Source organism: Myxocyprinus asiaticus, chromosome 33, assembly GCF_019703515.2.
Source record: "Myxocyprinus asiaticus isolate MX2 ecotype Aquarium Trade chromosome 33, UBuf_Myxa_2, whole genome shotgun sequence".
NCBI lineage: Eukaryota > Metazoa > Chordata > Actinopteri > Cypriniformes > Catostomidae > Myxocyprinus > Myxocyprinus asiaticus.
The window spans coordinates 1774796-1800625 of NC_059376.1; positions in this window are offsets into that span (position 1 = coordinate 1774796).

Sequence of the window (25830 nt, forward strand, 5' to 3'; positions counted from 1 at the left end):
GTTATGTGTGTGAGTGAAGTGAGTGAGTTCTCCAGTGATATAAGGCATAGTGTGGCCCGCTGCTCCCAGAGTCCCCAGGCTTACCTGAGCAAGTGGCACAATCTCTGCCTTCCATGTCTGGGGATTTGATGCTGGCGGGCACTCCTCAGTCCCTCATCTCCCCCCGGCCGGCCTGTTCTCTATTAACGGCAAGTAAGTGGCTGGCCAGCTGTAATTGGTGAGAGCCACAGGGAGTCTGAGTGTGTGTGTGAAATAGACTCAATAAGATAGAGAGTCATCCGTTGACACTAATGTTTTCCATTATGTCTGTGCTGTAGATGAGAAAATCAGCCTGTTGTAGCCATGTATGTGTGTGTGTGTGTGTGTGTGTATGTGTGTTTGGATGTTTATAGATATGTGTGTATAACTGTTTCTTGAATACTGGGACAAAAGAGGCTGCAGAAGTGGGGTAAAAAAATCTATGTTGGATAAATCTGTCAAACATGTTCAAAGGTATTCAGTTTCGTTTGGGTGCAAACTCCTTATTTTCTTTTCTTACAAAATGTGTTTTCTTGCCTGTCCCTCAATTTGTGTAAAATAAATAGAGAAAGAAAGAAGAAAAAAAGGAAATTGTTAACTTTTTTTGGTTTTGAAATGCTTTATCCTAACCCAGCTTAATATGCAAAGACAAACTAATAGTAAGCCATCTCAAAAACTGCAAATACCGTGGCTATAAAATTATTTATACTTACCAGAGCCTGTGACCTTGTTGACCTCAAAGCAGGTGATATATATAAAAAGGACCTTCAGAATGAAAGCTGACTTTGATATTTTCTGATTTTATTTTCTCATATGTGTTTGGCAGTGTTGAAAAAAGAAGGGACATAGCAAATGTCAAATCATCAAGAACACTCTAGTGATTGTCTCTGATTAATTTCACAGAGGATATGTTGCTGTGTATATTGCTAACTAATAGCAGGTAAAACTGTGGGGCATTTGTACCATGTCTCAAGAATCATATGTGAAGCTCTGAGCTGAATAATGTGTTTGTTAGTTTGTAATAGTATATGTATGTCTCGCTCTCTCAATTCAAACTCAAATTCAACATGGCTTTATTGGCATGACTGTGAATAATACAATATTGCCAAAGCAGATAAAAATATTAATCAATAATTTAATGAAAGTTAAACAACATAACATATTATAAAATTCCTGAATGGCAGAAGATCACAGACATGTTTACATACTGTATACACATACAGTATATTCACACAAATACATGTACTGAGGATCACTGTGGTGAACAATTGAGGTAACATTCTGGGGTAAAACGCATAAAACATATTCTCTCAGGCTGTGGCATGTTAAAACGTACCTTGCAGCCAGTGCTGCTGTGTGTCCCACTCCCAGTATTGTTTTGATTTTTTCTTGTTCTGTCGGGGTTGTAAAGTTGTTTATGCTGTTTGTAAATTTATCCATATAAATGTCCCTTGTTTCTTTCAATTTTGGGCAGTGAAAGAGATAGTGCACCTCTGTCCCGACCTCATCTGTCGTACAGAGAGTACACACGCTTACTTCTCTGGGTAACCATGTTTTTCTGTGTCTGCCTCTCTTGATGGCTAGACTGTGCTCACTGAGCCTGTACATGGTCAGGATCTGTCTCTGCTTTGTATCTCTGACAGTCAGGAGATACTCTTCCAATTCATAGTTTGATTTTAGAGTCCAGTAGAATTGTAATTTGCTTTGTGTTTTAGTTTCTTGGTCCCAATGTTCCAGATAGGTTTTAGATTGTTTGATGATCTGATTTATTCTGCTGTTTAGTTGAAAAGCAGTCATGGTCTGAGGCTGGTTAATGTTAGTAATGTTTTCTGGGTTAGTGAGTCTCAGAACCAGCAGACTGAGGGGACTTTTTTCAGGGTTCAGTTCTTGGGTTTGTAGCGCTTTAAAATGTAGCAATTTTGTGGGACTTGATTTTAAATGCATCCAAAAATTAGATCTTTTTTGTATGTTCTTAATCAATGGAAATCATCCTAATTCTGCCCTACATGCATTATTGGGTGTTTTCCTTAGTAATTTCAAAATTAATTTGCAGAATTCTGTGTGTCGGGCTTCTGTTGGATGTTTGTCCCATCTAGTGTAGTTCTGATCACTGAGTGAACCCCATACCTCACTTCCATACAGCGCTATGGGCTGTGTAACACTATCAAAGATTTTACACCAGATTAGAATTGGTAATTCAGTATTATAGAATGTTTTCTTAATAGCGTATAGAGCTCTTCAAGCTTTTTCTTTAAGTGCATTCACTGCCTTACTGAAACTCCCTGATGCAGTGATAATCAGGCCAAGGTAAATATACTGCATCGTGTGCTCTAGAGGGGTGCTGCCTAGAGAGAACTGGTATCTGTATTCCTGACATCTGGGCTTTTTCTGAAAGACCATAATGTTTGACTTTTTGACATTTACTGTCAGGGCCCAGTTCTGGCAGTAGTTCTCCAGCAGGTCCAGATGTTGCTGTAGTCCTTGTGGAGTGGGTGATAGTAGCACCAGGTCATCTGCATAGAGCAAAATCTTGATGTCTTCGTCTTGCAGAGTGAGTCCAGGGGCTGTAGACTGTTCCAACTGCACCGCTAATTCATTAATGTAAATTTTGAACAATGTTGGACTCAGACTACAGCCCTGCTGCACTCCTCTTTTCTGGGTGAAGACCTCTGTTTGTTTGTTGCCAATTCTTATTGCACATTTGTTGTCTGAATACATTGATTTTATGATGTCATAAACTTTACCTCCTACACCACTTTGTAACAATTTGTAATATAGTCCGTCATGACAAATAGAATCATATGCTTTTTTGAAATCAACAAAGCATGCAAATATCTTCCCTTTTTTGGTCTGGTTTACGTGTTTATTGATTAGGGTGTGTAGGGTGTAAATGTGGTCTGTAATTCTGTGATTTGGAAGGAAACCAATCTGACTCTTGCTCAGGACACTGTGTTCATTAAGGAACTTTAGAATTCTATTATTTAAAATACTACTAAATAACTTCCCCAGATTACTGCTCACACAAATGCCTCTGAAATTATTAGGGTCCAATTTGTCTCCACTCTTGTGAATTGGGGTAATAAGTCCTTGGCTCCAGATGTCAGGGAAACAGCCTGAACTAAGTATAAGGTTGAATAATTTGAGCGCAGCCATCTGTAGCTCAGGTGTGCTGTGTTTCAGCATTTCACCTAGGATGTTGTCAGCGCCACAAGATTTTTGGCTTTTAAGTTTTTGAACCAATTCATCATGTGTAATTGGAAAGTCAAGTGGATTTTGATTCTTTTTTATTGTGTTTTCATATATTTGTAATCTTTGTTTGACCTGATCATAATTCTCATTTAGTTGTTTTGGTGAGATTTCTTTATATAAGTTTTCAAAATGTTTTTTCCAGATTTCTCCATTTTGGATTGGCTCATATTATTCCACAAATCCTAGAACTGATTTTGATTTATTGATTGTTCAATTTTGTGTAAGCTTTTGGGGAGATGGTGTTGCTTTTTTACTCTGATTGTTTGTTTGTATTGTTGTAATTTGGAACAGTAGTCAATTCTTATGTCTGTATTGTTTGGTTCATTGTCAAACCACTTTTCTGTTTTGGTTGTTTTTTTTAGGATGTTTTTCTTTTTCAACTCAGTTTTACAGACTGCTTTTTGAAATATATAGTTGATTTCATTTGTAGCCAAATTTACATCATCCTTGTTCATTTAAAAAAAAAAAAAAATATGAATAAACGTAGTGATTTGGTTTTTAATTTCTTCAGAATTGAGGTTCTTGCATTAAAGTCTCCACACAGCAGCATGTTTCCCTGGGCCTGGAAACAGCTAATCTCTGTGTGGATGTTGTTCAGATATTCCTCATCATAGTAAGGGGATTCTGCTGGAGGATTGTAGATGGCACAGAGAAATGTGTCAGTTGTAGAAATGCCAATTTCATTGTTTAGTTTTAACCAGCAGTGGAATTTTCCAAGTGTAATAGTAGAAATATGTTTGGCCAGATCATCCCTATATCACACCAATATCCCTCCCGAGTCTCGTCCGCGATGGACTGTACCTAATTTAACTGAGGGCACAATTATTTCATAGTAGCCTGAGGGACAGTGGGTAAGCACATCCTGTCGACACCAGGTTTCAGTGAGAACGATAATGTCGACATCTTTGATATTTTTTTTAAAATTCTGGGTCTGTGCTTTTAAAGCAAAATGTCGAAGAATGAAGACCCTGAATGTTCCAACAACTCATAAGTAATGAATGCATTGATGTTATTAAAGATAAAACTATTTGGTAAGACAGAGAGTAAACATATCAAATATATTGTACATGTAAACACATTCATGGCATATAATTTACATTAGTGAATTATTATCATTATTATTTATTTTGTCATTTTGCAGTGTGAGTGTGTGTGTTTGTGTGTGTGTGTCTCTCTGTGTGTGTGTGTAGGTGTGTGTTGGTTTTTATGATTTACGAGGACATTTTATATGAATACACGCAACTAGGTGAGACATTTTGTATTATGAAACAGGACCGTAGAAGTGCTTCTACATGTAGAGAGAGCTCAAATTCAAAATTTCTCCAAAAGTCCCCGTAGTTAATGATTACCTGAATTTGTGTTAAGCCTGTGTATCGAGACAGCGCCCCTGTAGGTGGATCTGTGGTACTGCACCTCCTCATTATTATTCATGCATGTGTATGGTATCGCAGCTTTTGATTGGCTGACTGCCAAAAGTCCTCATAATTTCGGACTTTGTCAAATCACTGCGTTAAGGCCCATTCCGATAAAGATATAGTTCTAAAATCGTTCTAAATATAAAAGAATAGCAGAGTCCACACCACAACTATAACGATAACAGCACAGAGAAACAATATCGTTGGAATCACTTTCAGAACGATTAAACTGATAGAAAATAAAGTACCTGCGATCTTTTTTCTTTTTCTTTTTTTACTAGAGAATAGTAAAATAGATGTTTTTTATGTGCCGCATGAATCATCTATTTTAGCATTCTGTGCAAAGAAATGTTAAAATTAACAAAAGTCAAAAAATAACATTTTTTGAAATAACAACAATAAAAAATAAATAAATTAAATAAAAAGAAAAATGACATAACACCACGCCTTTTTGATGACCCCTCTTCTCCCACCCGAGCCGAGCCGAGCCACTCTCTGCTGCGACGACCACCTGCGGATGTGAAGAGACGTCAGGTAAGACTGCAAGTCTAGAAACTGTTTTAGCCAAGTTTAATTTTATATTACATTGGTTATAAAGTTTGAAATATTCTACAGTTAATTTGACGATTGGAAATTAATTAGCATTAGCAGTTAATCAAGCTAGCTTTGGTGACACCTGTCAGCATTTATCTAGAGTTTCCTCACAAAGCGTGAGAAATTAACAGTTTATTATTTAAGAATGATTATTTTTGTCATTATATAAGTACAAATTCCGTAACGTTATCATGCTTTACCTACAAGTCAGACAAATAAAGATAAGTAATAATTAAACAGCTAGTAGTTTGCTTATTTTGGGTGGAAATGTTACTGACTGATTAAATAACTCATTACTGCTAACAATTCTTTGTGCACCCCGAAGGAAGGTAATGCTTGCGTAACTGTAACTAATCAATGTTGTCTTTGTTCCTTAGTCTGACCCATCTTTTTTTACGCTGCTGTTAGTTATTTGTAATGTTGCTGTAGGTGTCTGTAGAGGTTTCGCCTATATAAACATAAAGTCTGTACATGTTTGCCATATCATAATGTTTGTCTTTAGTGACAGTCACAATGTGGCTGAGAAAGAGAAAAGCAGCATGTTTCAAAGTGATTATGTTAAAAATACTAAACACAAATTTAAGGTCCAAAATGTTTTTCCTGTTTCACTGGTACTGCTTACTACTGGCATGTAAATAGTACAGAATAATCACTATTGTTAATATTTACACCCTCTATAACAAATAAAAGTATAAACTCATAGTTGATTAGGTCAGTGATGTCTAAACATATGTTGTAAAGTGACAAAAAACATTATCGGCCTTTGCAGGAAATGGCAGCAACAAGGTCCCAGAGGGCCAAACTAAAACCGAAAGATGAAGCTGCATATTTTTCATCCATGTTCAAAGATAAGGATGGATTTGAAATAAAATACATAAATTCATTCAAAGGTGAGTAACACAGGCCTATGTTTAAGTATGGTTTAAACTTTGCCCTTTTTCCTGACTAATCTGTACTTTGTTAGGTCGAGGAGTGTTCAGCTGTCGCCACTTTCAAAAGGGAGATTTTCTTGTTGAATATCGAGGAGAAGTCATAACTAAAGAATATGAAAGAAGGCACAGAGTATACCACAAGGCGCGCAAAGTTTTTTGTTTGAATTACGTTTTAATGGAAAACAGTTATGGTATGTATATTGCTGTACTTAATTTACAATGTCTTGAAAATGTACAAAGTTGTAGGTCACCTAGAGATACAAACTCTGCATTTTCTGGCTCCATGCAAGTAAAAGTAGTGGTAAACTAGGATGAGAAGTCCATCCAGAAACATGATTATTTAATTACACAGTGAAACTTGCATTTACGTATTGTGTGATTCAGTCAATGTTATTACACCTTGTAGTTAGCATTGTGTTCTTGCTGTTTCAGGGTTGATGCTGCCAAAGAAGATGGCTCTTTAGGGAGACTTGTCAACGATGATAATGTGAACCCCAACAGCAAAATGAAAACAATCACAGTGGACAGAAAGCCCCGTCTGTGCTTATTTGCAGTAAAGGACATCAGTCCTGGGGAAGAGATTAAGTATAACTATGGGGATTCTGACTGGTCATGGAGAAGTAAGGTATTTACAGATGGAACGTAATTTTCACATGTGATTTGGCTCTACATAATTTTCTGAGCACAATTAAGCTTCAACATGTGGAGTGGTTTTGAATAATGTTCCAATTATATTCAGACTTTTTAAATCATTGTAATTTTTTTCCACTCCAAACAGCCATGTTGCCAATGGAAATGTGATTATATGATCTTAAAGCTATTCATGCTACTCTAAATGATTGCTCTTTGTTGTTAAAGTGAAGATCTGTGACAGAGTTGGAAAGAGTTATTTGAACACACAGTTTACTGTTAAAACAGTTTGTCAATCGTGTGGAGAAGTTAAGGTGTTAGTACTTTATTTTGAATCCACGCAGGTGACTTCTGAAACGGAATAACAGTCAAATGATTTGCTCGGCTGTGCAGCAGAGGATGGAACAGTGAACATAATTGTCTGTGAAATGTGTGTATGCAACACTCAACAGGATATTTAATTACCTTTAACTTCGTTAAGATGATGCAGAATCTCCATAAACTGTATAGATTCCATAAAACTGTATGTCCTCACAAAAAGCCATACCTGAAAGGTACATACACAGTGAGGACTGTGTGCTAGAGTAAATTCACACATGCGTTAATTGTTAATCTACAAAGTCACCTGTATTATCTGTCATTCTTACATTACATAGTTGTATTGGAAACTCAAAGCATCACCATGTACTGCCTTGGTGTCCAAAATTAATGTTCAGTAATCAAACTTTTTTTTTTTTCCCCCCACAAGATCTCAACAACATCTGATCCTCAGCTGACACTTTATGACAACGCTCAACAGGTATATTGCCAATTCATTAATTGACAAAGACGTATTGATTTTTAATTTCAATCAGACTATTAGAATAGATGGATAGTGATAAGACATTTTTTATTTCCATTTGCTCACATATTTTTTATACACGGTACAGACTATCTCTTGCCAATCTATGTTTCCAAATGTATTTTTTGGTTTTCATTTTTATGAAAATATTAAAATGGTGTCTAAGTTCAGTTAAGCAATAAGTTGTTCATCATGAGATGCTTACTTCATATTTCACAGGTGACTTCTGAGACGGAACAACAGTCAAATGGTTTGCTCAGCTGTGCAGCAGAGGATGGAACAGAGAAGGTAATTGTCTTTGAAGTGTATGTCTGCATCCTGGAAAGGTATTGACCAGGGTAAGGAATCCCTGCTCCTGCAGAGCCACTGTCCTGCAGAGTTCAGGTCCTACCTTAATTAAACACTGCTGCTACATTTTTAAGTGATCGGCTATTCAGAAATTATACCAGATAAAACAAAATACCATAAAAACAAATAATCAGTCACTGCTTAGTATTATTTATGTATTTTTTTATAAAAACTGGATTTGATATTATGACAGGCCTGTCATTTGTTGCTTTGTAATGGTCATTTTCACATTAGCTAGAGATGCACACATGCTAAGCAGTTAGCCTAAATTTACCATGGTTCAGAAGTATTTAGTGAAGTCTGTTCACTGCACTGTGACTGCCAGTTAAACAACGTCACTGCACTGTGACTGTCGGTTAAACAATTCCACTGCACTGTGATTGCTAGTTAAAGTCCACATGAAATCAGAATTGACCCTGTTTACTTTGTTAGCGCACATGACTAGTTTTGTGTTGAACAATTTATCCATGCAAGTCAATCACAAAAAAAAAAAAAAAAAAAAATTTCTTCAGAATCTTTAATCAAAATCTGAAAATGTACTTCCCCCTCTGGAATGGCAATCATTCTCTGATGACGTCAGTTTGACGACTTAGGCAGAACATCCTTTAACCACTCCCCTCCAACGGTCAGACTGCTGTGAGCTTTGAAACGCCTACTTTTGTAGATCCAATCAATTCCCAGTGGAAAAAAACAAGCCACGCCCTCAATTTTTCTCATTCAGTATTCCGTTTCACTCTGAATTACGTCACAGCACTGAAGCAAAAGTCGGTTGCAACTTGCGGTTCATGCAGACTTTAAACACCGTCACTGCACTGTGACTGCCGGTTAAACAGTGTCACTACACCGTGTCATGAGATGCTTGCTTCATATTTCACAGGTGACTTCTGAGACGGAACAACAATCAAATGGTTTGCTCAGCTGTGCAGCAGAGGATGGAACAGTGAAGGTAATTGTCTGTGAAGTGTGTGTATGCAACATAATTTAATTACCATTAACTTTGTTAAGATGATGCAGAATCTCCATAAACTGTATAGCTTCCATAAAACTGTATGTCCTCACAAAAAGCCATACCTGAAAGGTACATACACAGTGAGGACTGTGTGCTAGAGTAAATTCACACATGCGCTAATTGTTAATTTACAAATTCACCTGTATTATCTGTCATTCTCGCATTACATAGTTGTATTGGAAACTCAAAGCATCACCATGGACTGCCTTGGTGTCCAAAATTAATGTTCAGTAATCAAACTTTTTTTCCCCACAAGATCTCAACAACATCTGAGCCTCAGCTGACACGTTATTACCTCAAGAGGTAATTTAATTTCCATTGAAAAATGTAGTATTGGCATAAGTGTTTATTTCATGTGTGTTCTTTAATGGCAAAGACATATTGATTTTAAATTCCAATAAGAGTTTTAGAATAGATGGATATTATAAAATGTCTTTTTTTAATAACATTTCATTGTGACTGACAGTTAAGCACTGTCACTTCACTTTGACTGCAAACTAAACACTGTCACTGCATTGTGTCTACCGGTTAATCACTGTCGCTGCATTGTGACTGTAAACGCAGTCGCCACATTTGGTGAGTTTTGTTTTTCATTGGTAACACTGCCTCTCCATGCTATCTGTTTGCTAGTGTTTTCCGCACCTATAAATTAGCGGTCTCCCGTTAACATAATTACTATCTGTTAATCTGGGTGTTTTCTTTCATCGTATTATTCTCTGTGCCCCTTCGGTGCAAACCGACGGCCATTGTAGATATATATTTCTTTTTTGCTAGCTTTTATTGTAATTGCCTTTTTGGTTCTTTCTGGAGGGATTAGAATATTTTTTTTCTTGCTTATCTTCGTGCCGTGTTTTTACTCTGCCCTCAGCTACTATTGCTCTGCTTGTTTTTTTTTTTTTTTTAAACCTTACGGTGCTATCCGAGGGTATTGTTAACGAGCGATCATGTCTCATGGCTCAATTGTCACTGGTTTCCCACTGACTTGTAAGCTGTGCCCTAATTATCTCCTCCCGGATGATGGTCATGAGGTCTGTCTGTCATGTTTGGGAATTCAACACCTGAGAGAGGCTCTCACGACCCATGTCTGCACTGCAGCCTTTTGCCAATGTTGGAGCGGTGGCTCCATCTTGCTGAGTTAGACCCCAACTAACGCCCCCCCCCATCTAAGAAGAGGGACACATTACGAGGTGATTGTGCCGAGGAAACTTCACTCTCTAAGACATGCTTTCTTCAGAGATGGCAGAGGGCACAGTTGCCATTCTTTCTTCAGAGATGGCAGAGGGCACAGTTGCCATGCTCTCTTCAGAGATGGCAGAGGGCACGTCTTTGGGCCTAACATCTTGGAACTGTTGGAAAAGAGAGTAAAGCTGTCTGAGGTCAGTTGACACAGGCACAATCCTACTTTTAGGATGCCGGTGGTTCAAGCTCGACATTGCTATGGGGCCCCGGAGCAACGTTTCCGCCAGCACACTACACCACAGTCACAGGCCCCTCAGAGGCCTTGTGTTGTAGAAGATGTTCTAGGTTTTCGACCACCTCAACGACAGTCAGCAGGGGGTCCACGTCAGCCCCCCCCCCCCCCCCCCCAGCCACTAAAGGCTGCATCCATAAAGCCTGAAGCTCTTGGGCCAGTGGTCAATTGGTTTTCAGTGGAACAAGAGTATTGAAGGAACAACACAGCAGACCCCTGGGTTTTGATGACTCTGAGCAGGGGGTATGCTCTACAGTTTCGAAGCCAGCCCCCCAGGTTTTCAAGGATTGTCCCTACAGTTGTCAGGAGTGCAGTTCATTCGATGGCTCTCTCTTTTAGGAAATTTATTCACTGTTAGAGAAGGGGGCCATAGAAAAGGTTCACCCCTTAGTTAAAAGGGACAGTTTTTATTCAACTTATTTTCTTGTTCCGAAGAAGGACGGTGGTTACCGTCCAGTTCTTTGGGTGTTTTACATCCCCATACTTACTGCGTATTGTGGGGGATGGGCAGAAGTTCAGTGTTTCTCTTTACATTCAGATTGGACCATGGTTTGTGTGTTGTACGTCCCCATATTTACTGCTGGTGTCATACTGCGTATTGTGTTCTGTAACGGGTTCTGTGGAGTGACGAATCACGCTTTTCTATCTGGCAGTCTGATGGACGAGTCTGGGTTTGGCGAATGCCAGGAGAATGTTTCCTGCCTGACGGCATTGTGCCAACTGTAAATTTTGGTGGAGGATGGATAATGCTATGGGGTTGTTTTTCTGGTGTTGGCCTAGGCCCCTTAGTTCCACTGAAGGGAAATGTTAATGCCTATTGTGGGGGACTGATAAGACTCAGTGTAGGTGTAGGAACAGTTTGCTTATTTGTACCCTGATTATTTTTATGCCTTACAGTGCAATACATTAGTGATACATTTTGTTATCATGGAACTATTAAAACGGTTTATTTAAACCCTAACCCTCTAGTTAATCTCTTAACATCTATTTAGTGTTTATTTCACTTAAAATGGGATAATCAGATTAAATTTAATTTGATATTTTTAATATAATCTCTTAAATTATATAATATTTTTTTTTCAACAGAATTGCAAACATGACGTAATCTCCTCAGTAGTATCAAGCTTGGATAAATGTGACCGCTGTAATGGACCCTTTTCCGCTTTTAAGTGGATTGGAGTGAGATGTAAGGGTAAGTATTTTGTTCTGATAAGTAAAAGATTTTTCTCTAAATGTTTTATTATAAAACCCTAAATTATTATTGTGTAATCTTGACAATGCCAACATGCTTTTTTCCATTCTACATGTATCATTAATTTGGCTTGAAAAAGTTGACATCCGAGTTAAACGGATTATTTGTATTCTTCTGAGCCCTTCTTCTGTCTGTCCATCTCTCTCTATCAGTCCATCTCTTTATCAATCTAACAGTGTCTTCTTTCTTCTCTCCTTTTCTTTCTTTCTTTCTTTTTTTCTAATATCAAACTCTCTCCATCTATCTACCTGTGTGACTCTACAGTATCTATTCATATTTCTCAATCTGTACCTAAAGTTCTGTTGGATACTCTCCTACTTCATCTGTTTAGCAGTAATTCTTTCTTATCTACCTGCCTATTTTACTATTTTACATATAACTCTCCATAGTTTCCTCCCTTTTCTTACTCTTTTTCACACTTTCACTCACACTTATCTATCACTCTGTCATCAATCACTTTTTAAAGCATCTTTTCTTTTTGTCTGGACCACTTTCTTTTTTACCCTCAATCTATCTGAATCACTCTCACACTCCTGTTTTTCTAATAACACTCTCTTGCGATTTCTCCATCTATACTTTAATCAGAAATACACTTTTTTTTTTTTTTTTATCTATCTTTCTACATATGACAGTTATATTTTTTCTTTTATTTCTCTCCTTTATTTTCTGTCTATCATCTCTTTCATTCACACTATCCATCTAGCACTGTTACTGTAACACATTTTCTCATATATTTCTTATACAGCAGTACAGACGATCTCTTGCCAATCTATGTTTCCAAATGCATTTTTTGGTTTTCATTTTTATGAAAATGTGTAACACTATCACACATACTCTCTCCATCAATACCTCTAGCAGTCATCTTCTATCCATCTATCCCTCAGTCACATCTTCAGTAACACACTCTGCATCTACTGACCTGTATCACTTTCTTTCCACCTATCTCTCCTTTATTTTTTCCTCTTATCTTTTATTCTCACATTCTATCCATCCCCATCACTTACTTTTATAACTTTTTCTCGCCTTTCTTTGTCTGCAACAACTTTTAATTTTTCATTGTTTAAATGCAATTAAATACATATGGAGAGAATCACATGAACCAACCTTATGTTCATTATATCCTCTGTCTAGTTTGCTCCTGCTTCTGGCATAAAACCTGCTACGATAATAATGTGAAGCCCAAACCTGACCCCTTAACATCGGTAAGTGTATTTTATCGAATTATCTTCAAAGGAAAAGTTCACCCAAAAATGAAAATTTGCAGATTATTTCCTTACCCCCAGATCGTCAAAGATGTATCTGGCTTTCTTTCTTTAGTCGAAAAGAAATTAAGTTTTTGGCAGAAAACATCCCAGGATTTTTTTCATCTAATGAACGGGGCTCATCGTAGACCATTTTTGACACTCCAAAATCCATATTTAGGCAGCTTCAAAGTAATCCACATGACTCCAGCCCACAAATAAGGGTCTTCTCTAGCAAAACCATCGCTCATTTTCAGAAAAACAAAACAAAAAAACGCATGACTGCATCCAGGATAAACATGAACGGACCATTTTTAACAATAAGCTGACACAAATACGAATATACAGCAATGACCATTCAACTTTTGGACAGCGTTCCTTCTCCACACTTGTAAACAATGGGGTGGTTCTTGCAGTATACGTCACGTGTGACCTTCCCAATGCGCATATGTCACGCGAGAGGTCACTGGACCAAGGCGAGCATTTGTAGTTAAGTATATAATTTTTTTTCCCCTGAAAATGACTTATCACTTTGCTAGAGAAGTCCCTTATTTGTATGCTAGAGTCATGTGGATTACATTGAAGCTGCTAAATATGGAGTTTGGTCCATCAAAAATGGTCTACGCTGAACCCCGTTCACTTGCATTAAATGGAGAAATCCTGGAATGTTTCCTCCAAAGCTTCATTTTCTCTTCAGCTGAAGAAAGTCATATACATCTTGGATGGCCTTGGGAGTAAATAATCAGGAAATGTTTATTTTTGGGTGAACTATTCCTTTGAAGTAAATTTTAAATATGTAAAAAAGCTTTTTTTTAATTTTTTTTTTTTCTATTTCAGAATTCCGAAGAACAATTTTTCAATGGCGACATGTCAGATCAGGACTATGTATTCAGACAGTTCAGAAAAGAGCACAGTTTCTTCAGAACATGAGTGTCCTAAACAACTCTCAAACATACAAAATATTAAAGTGTCCTGAATTGAATCTACTGCAGAAATTCAAAATGGCAGACAATGCCAAGAAAGCCTCATAGGTAAAGATTCACTTCCAAAAGATCCAGTCTGCACAGCACAGCTTGAAAGGTCTTGTAGAAAAGGCAAGCAAGTACAAGTATCAGAAGTTCACAATGAAGTAAGGATTGGTAATACTGAAGACACATCTGTTGAGGATATCACAGGAACTGGGGAAGATCCATGTATACAGTCTTCAAATATATCCGTTTCAGTAAGCAAGAAGAATTACTGCTACATTTGTGGAAAACCACAGTCAAAATTTACACGTCACTTAAAAATCCATGAGAAAACAAATGTGGATGTTACTCGGCCTTTGGCACTGCCAAAACACTCCAAACAACGTCAAAAAATGCTGGACAAACTGCAGAACAAAGGGAACTACGAACACAATACAGATGTTTTGGCGAGTGGGACTGGATTGTTAAAACTCGGACGCAAACCAAAGAAAAAATATAATTCATAAGATTATGTGCATTGTATGTATTGCCATGCAATATTTCTCCGGAGAGACCTGTGGCGACACGTTCGAAATTGTCTTTCAAAACCAGTGGAAGATCGGGCAGAGCAAGGAAGAACTAGGGTCTTGTCTTTGGCAGCAATGTCTAATACAGCTCTGTGTCAACAGATTTCGCAGGGTGTTTGGAAGCTGTTAACTGTGATGAAAGACGATGACATCTCTGCTGCTGTGTGGAGTGACTTCTGCATTCTTCAGCTGGCCCAGTCATTTTTCAATAAACATGGACAGGATCCCACCAAATATGACTATATTCGACAGAAGCTCCGGGAAATTGGAAGACTCCTGCTGATCCTGCGAAGAGAATTTTCAATACAGACTCTTGAGGATGCTGTAAGACCTGCATATTTTAAGGTGGTTATCCAAGCTGTCAAGAAGGTGTCTGGGTTTGATGATGAAAAACACTCCTACCAGACTCCAAGCCTTGCTCTCAAGTTGGGCCACTCATTGCATAAGATATGTGACATTATACATTGCAGAGCTCTAATGGCAGAAGACAGTGAGGGGATAAGGTCAACCCAGACATTCAAAAAGCTATATGATGCAAAGTGGTCTGAACTTGTTTCTCACACAGCTTTGACCACCTTGAATGAGGGGCACTTTAACAGGCCATCCACCCTCCCTTTCACAGAGGATGTACAACGTCTTCACCAGCATCTTGAAAAGATTGCTGGTTTAGCATCTGAGAACTTGAAAAAGATGCCATCAGCACAAGTCTATGGGGAACTTTGCAGAGCAACTCTAGCTAAAATAATACTGTTCAACTGAAGACGTGGAGGAGAGGTTACAAAGATGCAACTAAAAGGTTTCCTAGAGAGGGACACAGCTGCGCTACATAAGGTTGTTGCTGTAGGCCTCACAAAGTTTGAACAAAAACTTCGTGCACATTTCAGTCGGGTGGAAATTAGGGGTAAAAGGGGGCGAAAAGTTGCAGTGTTGCTATCGCCAGACATGGTTGATGCCTTAACACACCTCATAAGCAGAAGAAAAGAGTGTGGAGTCCCAGAAGAAAACTCATTCCTGTTTGCAAGACCCAATTGTTTGACTCCTTATCGAGGACAAGACCGTCTGAGGATTTATGCAAATGAGTGTGGTGCGTAAAACCCTGAACTCCTCAGGTCAACACAGTTACGCAAACATGTTGCAACTTTGTCACAGGTCCTAAACCTAAAAAAACCATGAGTTGGACCAGGTTTCTGACTTTTTGGGCCACGATATTCGTGTCCACAGAGAGTAGTACAGGCTTCCAGAGGCTACAACCCAGCTGGCCAAAATATCCAAACTACTACTTGCCATGGAGAAAGGTTCACTTACAAATCTTCAGGGCAAAACACTAGAAGAGATTGAAATTGAAGGTAATGCTATTGAAGATTTTATATGACAAATTAGATTTTATAGTTTAGTGTAAAGGTTAAGTATTCCTAGCCTAAAGATAATCCCTTGCATACAGACCTTAGATACAGTCATGGGAAAAAGAAAGTACACCCTCCTTGAATATATGGTTTTACGTATCAGGACATAATAAAAATCATCTGGTCCTTGGCAGGTGTTAAAATTAGGTAAATACAACCTCAGATGAACAACAACACATGACATATTACACCGGGTCATGATGTATTTAACAAAAATAAAGCCAAAATGGAGAATCCATGTGTGGAAAAACTAAGTACACCCTTACTGCTTCCATAGGAATTAAGAGGCTAAGTAGTAGCCAGGTGCTACTAATCAAATGCTCTTGATTAATTGGTCATCAGCAAGTGTGACCACCTCTATAAAAGCTGAAGTTTTAGCAGTTTACTGGTCTGGAGCATTCAGGTGTGTGTTAACACAATGCCAAGGAGGAAAGACATCAGCAATGATCTTAGAGAAGCAAATGTTGCTGCCCATCAGTCTGGGAAGGGTTTCCAAACAATTTAAAGTCCATCATTCTACAGTGAGAAAGATTAAAACATTCAGGACAGTTGCCAATCTTCCCAGAAGTGGACGTCCCAGCAAATCCACCCCAAGGTCAGACCGTGCAATGCTCAGAGAAATTGCAAAAAACCCAAGAGTTACATCTCTGACCCTACAGGCCTCAGTTAGCTTGTTAGAGTTCATGACAGTACAATTAGAAAAAGACTGAACAAGTATGGTTTGTTTGGAAGGTTTGCCAGGAGAAAGCCTCTTCTCTCTAAAAAGAACATTGCAGCACGGCTTAGGTTTGCAAAGTTGCATCTGAACAAACCACAAGACTTCTGGAACAATGTCCTTTGGACAGACGAGACTAAAGTGAAGATGTTTGGCCATAATGCACAGCGCCACATTTGGCAAAAACCAAACACAGCATATCAGCACAAACGCCTCATATCAACTGTCAAGCACGGTGGTGGAGGGGTGATAATTTGGACTTGTTTTGCAGCCACAGGACCTGGGCACCTTGCAGTCATTGAGTCGACCATGAACTCCTCTGTATACCAAAGTATTTTAGAGTCAAATGTGAGGGCATCTGTCCGACAGCTTAAGCTTGGCTGAAATTGGGTCATGCAACAGGACAGTGACCCCAAGCACACCAGCAAATCTACAACAGAATGGCTGAAAAAGAAAAGAATCAAGGTGTTGCAATGGCTCAGTCAAAGTCCAGACCTCACCCCGATTGAAATGCTGTGGCGGGACCTTAAGAGAGCTGTGCATAAACAAATGCCCGCAAACCTCAATGAACTGAAGCAACGTTGTAAAGAAGAGTGGGCCAAAATTCCTCCACAACGATGTGAGAGACTGATAAAGTCATACAGAAAACCATTACTTGAAGTTATTTCTGCTAAAGGTGGTTCTACAAGCTATTGAATCATAAGGTGTACTTAGTTTTTCACACATGGCTTCTCCATTTTGGCTTTATTTTTGTTAAATAAATCATGACACGCTGTAATATGTCATGTGTTGTTCATCTGAGGTTGTATTTACCTAATTTTAACACCTGCTAAGGACCAGATGATTTTTATTATGTCCTGATACGTAAAACCATTGAATTCAAGGATGGTGTACTTTCTTTTTCCCATGACTGTATTTAACAATGTAATTTTCATCAAATTTCAGAGTGATCATTGTGTTTTTTTTTTTTTTTTTTACTCTAACATTTGCAATGTTAAACTTATTTGATACTCAATGTTTATTTTTTGTTAGATAACATAGACTTTACTGATTCTGAGCAAAGTGAAGACAGTGATGCTGAGGAGACATATCCACAGACACTAACAGAAATGAGTAAAAGCATATAAACATATTGCCTTCAATGATTTGATGTTTGTATAAGAAGTGTACCATATGATGCACCAAAAAATCTATACAATAGTTCAGATATACACAGCTCTTACTGAAGCAGTATGGTCATTGTTAAAGTAATATGGTCAATATGTGCCAAGTAAATTTAAAATATCTTAGCTGTTAATAGGCTGAGGTTGATCTGCTTATTGCGCTTGTCATAGACCTACCACAAAAATGAGCTGACTTACACTGTACTTTGACAACAAATTCCACAAATTACCAACCAAATCACTGCCCAACAAAATAATAACGGCTTTCAGTTTTAACTGTTTTTGTTTGTGATGCGGAGGATATCTTGCTAGAGATTTACAGTTTCCCCTTAAAGGTGTGTGTTTGTGTATGAAATGTTTGAACATGTGACACTAGAACCTTTATACTGAGCTATACTACTCATACCACAGGAAAGAAGAGAGCTAGATGACCTGTTGAGGAACCTCCAGGCACCTCAGATGGTATGAGCATCTACCTCAGTCAACCAGCATGTCCATTGAGGTTTTATTCATTTCATGTAGACCAAGCACTACTACCGTTTGTTATAGTATTTTATTTTTCCATTCACAGATGTTGACTCTGCCTTAGAAGGCTCATCTCGAGATATGACAAGAATAAAACATTAACTACTAATCCATTTTAAGTATATATTATTGTTAATCAAAATAAACGACAAGTTGAAATGAAGATTGAATATTAAATTTAGGATTAACATGTACAAGTTTTTTCTGTTTGTTTCTTTTTTATTTTTTTCATTTTAGCAATTAACAAAAACACTGGTCGGAAGGACAAAAAGCACGGCAGGAGGGAAGAGCACGAACAACCTGGTAAAAGCACACAAACACATACACAAAGAACACTGTACTAGGGAATCGTGTAGATCAAGAATCAAAGTTGAAATAATTAAAATTAGTGTTAAGAACTGTCTAGGGGATGCTGAGACATTGTATGAAGGAACCTTATCTTTATCAGGAACCAAGCAACCACAATCAGATTTTAATTTCATTGTTTTATTTACAACTTGATATTATGGAGTGGAATGTAACATCAGGATGGGCAAGCAATTAAAACACAATCTTACAAGGATGGTAACAACAGAACCTAATAGAATTAATAAATTGCCTCCCTAACTAAAACAAACAGACAAAAACAGCAGCCCATCACTTTCCACTCAAAAGATTAGTAATCAGTACAACAAGACTAGACTAAATACAATGGTTGGGAAGAGTGTGGCTGGTTGGGAGAAGAGGGAGGTGAGCTCTGGCCATCACGGTGTTCACCCCAGGGTTCGGGAATCTGTTTTCCTCTTTTCTAGTGATTCTTGAAAATTCTGCTGAAAGGGATGATGCAAGAAGGAAACAAAAACAGGTATGGTCTCAAACAGAAATCGCTGCAGTAATGAGACATTTTCAGAACCACATTGCAAGGGGTAAACTCGCCAGTCAAATTGAATGCCAACAGTGCAAGAATGCTGAGCATCCTGCTTTGGCTAGTCGCTCTGTCCAAAACATAAGAGACTTTGTCAGGAATCAGAGCTTAACACTAAATAAGAAACAGTTGCAAAAACTGAATGTGTTTTTTTGTTGTTGTTTATTTTGTTTTGTTTATATGAGAAATGTTTTAAACTTCTGTTGAAGGATTTCATGTGTGTTCAACAATGTTCATTACTACTTTTATGTTTATGAAAGGTGATAATATTTAAGTTCTCCACCTCCATGCATTTGAGAGGGTTTGTAAAATGTTAGTGTATCTTGTGATGTGTAGTATTATCAGGGAAACTACTGTAATGTTGTTGAAAACAAGCAGTAATTAAACTTTGCTCCTTGTTCACTGACTGTGCATACTGTTATATGTCCATGTTTGTTAAAAGATCATATGGTCATGTGGATAAACAGTCATATCACACAAATAGCAGGTCCTTGAATGCACTCTATAAAAGGTATGGTTGCATATTTACATCACTATACAAAAATATCATACATACTTTTAAATTGTTGGGTCTGTTGTCTGTTGGAGTATGTCCCCACAGGTGTGGGATGTCTTTGCAATGCATAGTGCTGGTGTACTGTGTGCTGAGTCTAATCATTTGTCCTCCTATATCAGGTATGTCCTTTTAATGCACAATGCCTTCACTTTTGTGTTTGTGTTTAACCATGTTCCATGAATTCATGTTTGACCCTTTAATACACATTTATGTGCGTTGTACAGCCACTGTCCTTATAAATTGGATTAGTCCTTATAATACCATTTTGTGTCACAGGTGGGGATTGTGCATCTAATTATCAATTGTCCTCATAATTGTGTATATTTTCAGGTTGTTACATTATAAGTTGTGTTTTGTGTAAACAAACTCTGAAGTGAAATCTGTGTTGTATGGCTCAAAATAGATTTTTTGATCTCCACCACATCTCTGTAGAGCAAGTGGAAAGGGGTGTCCCCCTAATACAGCAACAGACTGGTTTGGGGTGCAGCATCCTTGTAGTTCACAAAAACCTGTGTGTGTGTGTGTGTGAATAGTGTTCTTATCTCTGTAATAGCTGGTTGCACAGTGTTTGAAGCATCTTTTTAATGTGCCCCAGCTCACTGGTTGTTGTGAGTGTAGGTGTGGCAGGGGGCCAGGCCACAGCTTCAGCATAGCTCTGTGCTGTCTGCTGTGGGGGTCTCTTCTGGTTTGGGGCAGTTTTTTGTTTCCTTTTCCTTGTGGGGGGTTGATGGCCAGCAGGTGGATGTGGAGCAGGTAAGTGTGGGTTTACAGGTGTGTAAGGAGCCTCAGGTAGGTGTGTTGGGGGTACTGGACGATATAAGGTGCTTGTCCAGCTGTTGTCTTTCCTCACCGGGTCAAAGGGGCATATCTGGGCATGTAGGGGTGGATGGGCCGGTAGTGTCCCGGTGTCGTTGGAAAGGGGCTCAGTGATGTTGGATTGTGGCCCAGGGCAGCATCCTTTAAGTTCTTTGCAAAAACATGCACTCCGTCTTTGTGTAGGTGAAGTCTATCATAGAGGTGCTGGAGGCCAATGTGGTGGTGGTGGGCCAGGTGCACTTTGGGGAGCTTAGAACATCTCGTGAGATTTCAGCATTGATGCTGTTGATGATATGAGGTGGTGTGTCATGCCTTGGCAGTAGTGTGGAGATCACAATACGGGTTTCTGGGAACTTTTTGCTGGTGATTTCTGCAACTTTATTTACAGCATCAGCAGTACCGTTTCGCAGTGAGTGAAGGTCATTAGTCCCAGTGTGAATAATCACACATGAGGGGTTTCCTGAGAAATCGCTAAGGAGCTGGTGGGCGTGGCCTGTTGTGCTGCATCGTTTCACTGTAACTTTGTGATGTAGGAAGAGCTTCTGTGGGTCCAGGAACTTCCCATTAGAGTCCATCAGTAGGAAACCATCTGGACCAGGGTCTGATGGATTACAGTGAGGAGGCTGGGGTGATGAGGCCTGTGTTTTCACAGGTGTCTGTGTGTTAGATGCAGACTATGTGTCTGCGTATGTGTTATTTTTTTGGGTTGCAGGCATTGTAGTGCTGCAGTGAGGTATATTATCTCTGGTATTCTCCTGTAGATCTCTTAGCTCTTGAAACTTTTTGGAGAGGTTTTTTTTTTTTTCTTTACTCTCTGTCTTCCTTTAATTTGGCAATCTGTGCACAGAGTATGATTTTCTTTCAATTCTTTGAGAGCTGCTGTGAGTTCAGTGATGGAGGAGCTGCTCTCTTTCTTCAGCTGCTGGAGTTCATCTTTGAGCTGATGAATTCAGATGTTTGTGTTGTGTGTGTCTGACAGTCTGTTTTGAGTGTTTTCTCCGAATTCAATAAAGACCAGTTCCAGCAATGCCAGACTGTCTCTCAGCTGATGCTCAGACGGTGAGGGTGGGGGGTTTTCTAGACTCTCCTCCTCAGAGTCAGAGCAGTTTGCAGGGGTCCTGTCTCTCTCCTTCTGAAAGCCAAAGTATAGCATAGGAAAGATTTCCTCAAATGAGTTCAGGATTGCCTTGCAGAAGGATGGTGCCTTTTTAGTGTTGTACGTTATGGTGAGAATGGGGTTGTCTGTGTCCAGCATTTCATTTTCACACACAGTTAATCTCCCACCCCTGCCAATTCCTTCTTTAAAAACATGCCTAAATTCGTCACAGATGGCTGATTTCCATGCAGTAATCAGTGCAGTGTAAAAAATGAAATTATTTATTATTCTTTTTCCATTCAGTTGAATGTAGTCCGCATAAAGAATATCAGGATTGTCTCTCAGGGTTTTCTCTTTGTGTTTTTTCTTTGCCTGCACACTTTTACACTTCTCTGGGTAGATCACCTCCCAGCACTTTGATTGGCCTTTAGTCCCATGGTGATCACTCTGGGAAATGTGCCAGGACTGCCAAAACTGCAGTTCACTTTAAATGATGGAATATTTTGATGGATATAGATCAAATTTACAGTTTTGTTGCTGTTGTATGTCAGTTAAAGCTCACCTGTCTGTTTAGCATTTGGAGATCACTGCTGTAGGATGATTTTTTTTAACTGCAGTCCATTTAATTTGTCCTTTAGTGTTTTGGAGGGAAAATGCTGGTAGCTCATGTAGTGATGGACCAGTATCCAGATGCTAATCCAGATGTTTTTATCTTCTTTGTTGTCAAAATATATTTTTCTAAGCAAAAATCTGCCTTCAAATTGTTCCTCTATTGTTTTTTCTTGTTTGCTGTTATAATTTTACTCTCACTTTTTTGGTTTAATCTTTGATAATTATTCAGGAGCTCATTGTTAGAGTGGCTGCTCTCTCTTTCTCTGTCATGTCATTTTTTGTGTTTTCAAGTTGAATGGTAGAGTGACACAGTTGTTTACTTGCTTTTAATGGACAAGTGTCGTGCTTTCAGCAAAGTTTTAACCCGAACAATCTATGTAAAAAAAACCCAAAACAAACAGCGTTTAATAGTTGATTGAAAAAACAAGACTCGTAGACAATAATGGAGGAGAGAGTTACAAATGCATGGAGATAGAAAAGAGAAGAGGAGAGTAAAAAGAGTGAGGTGAGAGATTGGATGGAGAGAAACCAGAGAGGTTCAAATAAATGGAAAGAAGCAAAAGATGGATTGAGTTAGAGGAGAAAAACCCATGAAAATGAGTTAAGCAGAAAGCTGAATGAGTGATGATTGTTTTTCATTCATACATTTCATTCCACTCTAAACCTTTCAGTTTACTAGCAGAGATTGATTAATTGCCAATTGATTGATTTTGCCAGTCAGGAAATTCATTGGGCATGCTTTAATTTGGCGTCAAAACAGTCGATGAAATATTTACCTTCCGCTTTGTGGAAGTACATACATGGGTGTATCTTACAACATCATGTCCGGTTTTCACCCTATATTATATATATATATTCAATATATATATATTATATATTCAATATATAATATAAGTATAAACATTTTTTTGCATTAAATTAAGCCTGCTTTAAGGACCATTATGATTTTCCTGCATTGTTTGTATTATTGTAAGTTTAAACATCTTTCTACATAAATTTAAAGGCAGTACATACCATACATGCACACTGCCATTAAAAAATTTGTGATCACTTAACTGAAATGTGAAATGGGTATAAAAGGAGCTGGTATGCAACCACTCATTCAGATTTTCTCTTCGAAGCCAAGCGGTTCTATTCATTGAGCTGAATTCATCCGCCGAGTACATTCACCTCTCTCTGCTGGATCTTACGGCACATTTCAGTGGCTTCTCCCCTTCTTCATCTGTGGTTTGCAGAGAATGCCCCTGGGTGCTTCAGCAGAACATTTAAGAGTATATTCTAAAATATATATTTTCTTTCTGAAAGAGCGGCACACACGGAACGTCTTTTTAAAGACGCGTCTTTTTAAAGATGCCTTTCCATTTGTGTGTTATTCCTGGTTGCGGTCGTTATCTCTCCGCTTCTGACGGCCACGATCGCTGTCTTACATGTCTGGGCGCTACCCACGTGAAGACATTGTTTGTGGATGGATCATGTCCTCATTGCGAGAACATGATCATGGCAATGTTGCGGTTGTGGCTTGCATTCATAAGAAAGCAAGCCACCCCAGCGGCTCCCCGCCTTGGTCCTTCTACCTATGGGTATGAGGCCGTGTCAGTTAGCACTGGGGGCGATTTGGGGACCTCAATGGGACCACCTCTGCCGGGTATCCCCCCACGGATCTACCATTCCCCAGCACGCTCGCTTGCACCAGTCGCGAGCTCGGACGAGATCGCCGGCTCGTCTCAGGGCGAGTTCGACTCCTCTTTCAGAGTCCGGGAAGAGGATGAGTTATCGAGCGCAGCATCGGAGAGCGGGCTTGTCCAGTCAGACGCAGAGGCTTCGACAGGGCTTCCTCCTTCAGGAATGGTCGCCCAGTCCCAGGCTGATGTGGAAATGACAGACATGCTTTCCCGGGCGGCCATGAGTGTCGGGCTAGAGTGGAACCCTCCACTCTCCCCGGACCCCTCGTGGCTCGATGATTGGTTCCTGGGATCCGCTGCTGTGAGTGGCGCCCCGCCCCTGTTCCTTTCTTCCCGGAAGTGCATGAGGAGCTGACAAGATCGTGGGAGGCACCTTTTACTGCCCGGTCCTGATCTTTCAGCTCCCCCGCTCCCCTCGATGGCAGAGTGGCCAGGGGGTACTCGGTGATCCCCCAGGTGGATAAGTGCACCGCGAGCACCTTATGTCCACAGGGCGCCGCCACCTGGCGTGGGCGCCTGAAACTCCCATCCAGGGCCTGTAGGGTTACGTCGTCCCTGACGGTTAAGGCCTACAATGCCACTGGACAAGCCACCTCCGCCCTGCACGCCATGGCTCTCCTGCAAGTACACCAAGCCAAGGCGCTAAAAGAACTGCATGAGGGTAGTTTTGACCCAGGATCGATGCAGGAACTGCGCTTGGCGACCGACCTCACTCTCCGGGCGATGAAGGTCACGGTGTTGTCTCTCAGGCAGACGATGTCTACCCTGGTGGTCCAGGAGCAGGAGTTGAGATGCGAGAGGCTGACAAGGCACAGTTCCTTGATGCCCCCATCTCCCAGGTTGGCCTATTCGGCAACACCGTCGAGGACTTTACCCAGCAGTTCTCGGCGGTGAAGCAGCAGACTGAGGCCATACATCACATCCTGCCCCGGCCCGGCGCAAGACCCCGCACCCCGTCTGCTCATCGCCAAGGGCGTCCTCCTGCTGCAACGACATCGGCTCCGCCGCAGCCTGCTCCCGTGGCCCTGCCCCGGCATAGAGCCCATTGCAGGAAGCAGACGCCACCCGTCTCACTAAGGCTGCTAAGAACCCGAGGAAGGCTTCGAAGCGCCCCTGAGATGGGCGACCCAAGGGCAAGGAGACCTGCTACACTGGAGCTGGTAAGCAGACCACTCCATCCCCCGGTGTAGGGCCGGGAGGAGAATCTTTTGTTTTGTTTTAATTTAATTGCGCCGCATGCCCAAAAGGCTGTGGTACCCAAAAGTTCAGCAAAAGAGCAGTTTCCTTGTTCCCTGGATCACATGTCTGGTGTGCACGGCCGTCGTCATGACCACCATCCACCGTCTCATCTTTTCAGGTATGGCACTCCAGCGGCAGTCCCCCCACCCCTGTGTGCCCAGCTGTGGCACAAACACGCCCACATGAGGTTGGGTCCGGTGGACTACGGGGACGAGATTCCCCCCCTCCTCTTCGGCCAATCTTATGGTGGGCGGCAGGAGCCAGGTAAGTGCTTCAATGTCCCTGGACTCAGCATGGCCACGGGGCTTGGATCCCCTCGATGTGGCACCTCGAGCTCCGCCCCGCCGAGAGGCCGTACCAGCTGGTATGTCCAACGTGATCATTCCCTTGGTCCCCCTCGCCCGGAGTTTGGGCGCATGGCTTGCGCTTTCCAACCCGTCGTGATGGCTGGTGCGGACTGTCCGACTCGACTACACGATTCAGTTTGCCAGGTGCCCGCCCAGGTTCAGCAGCATCCGCTTCTCGGTGAAGGGCGAGAACGCCGCTACCTTGCGTGTGGAGATCGCTACCCTTCTGCGCAAGGAT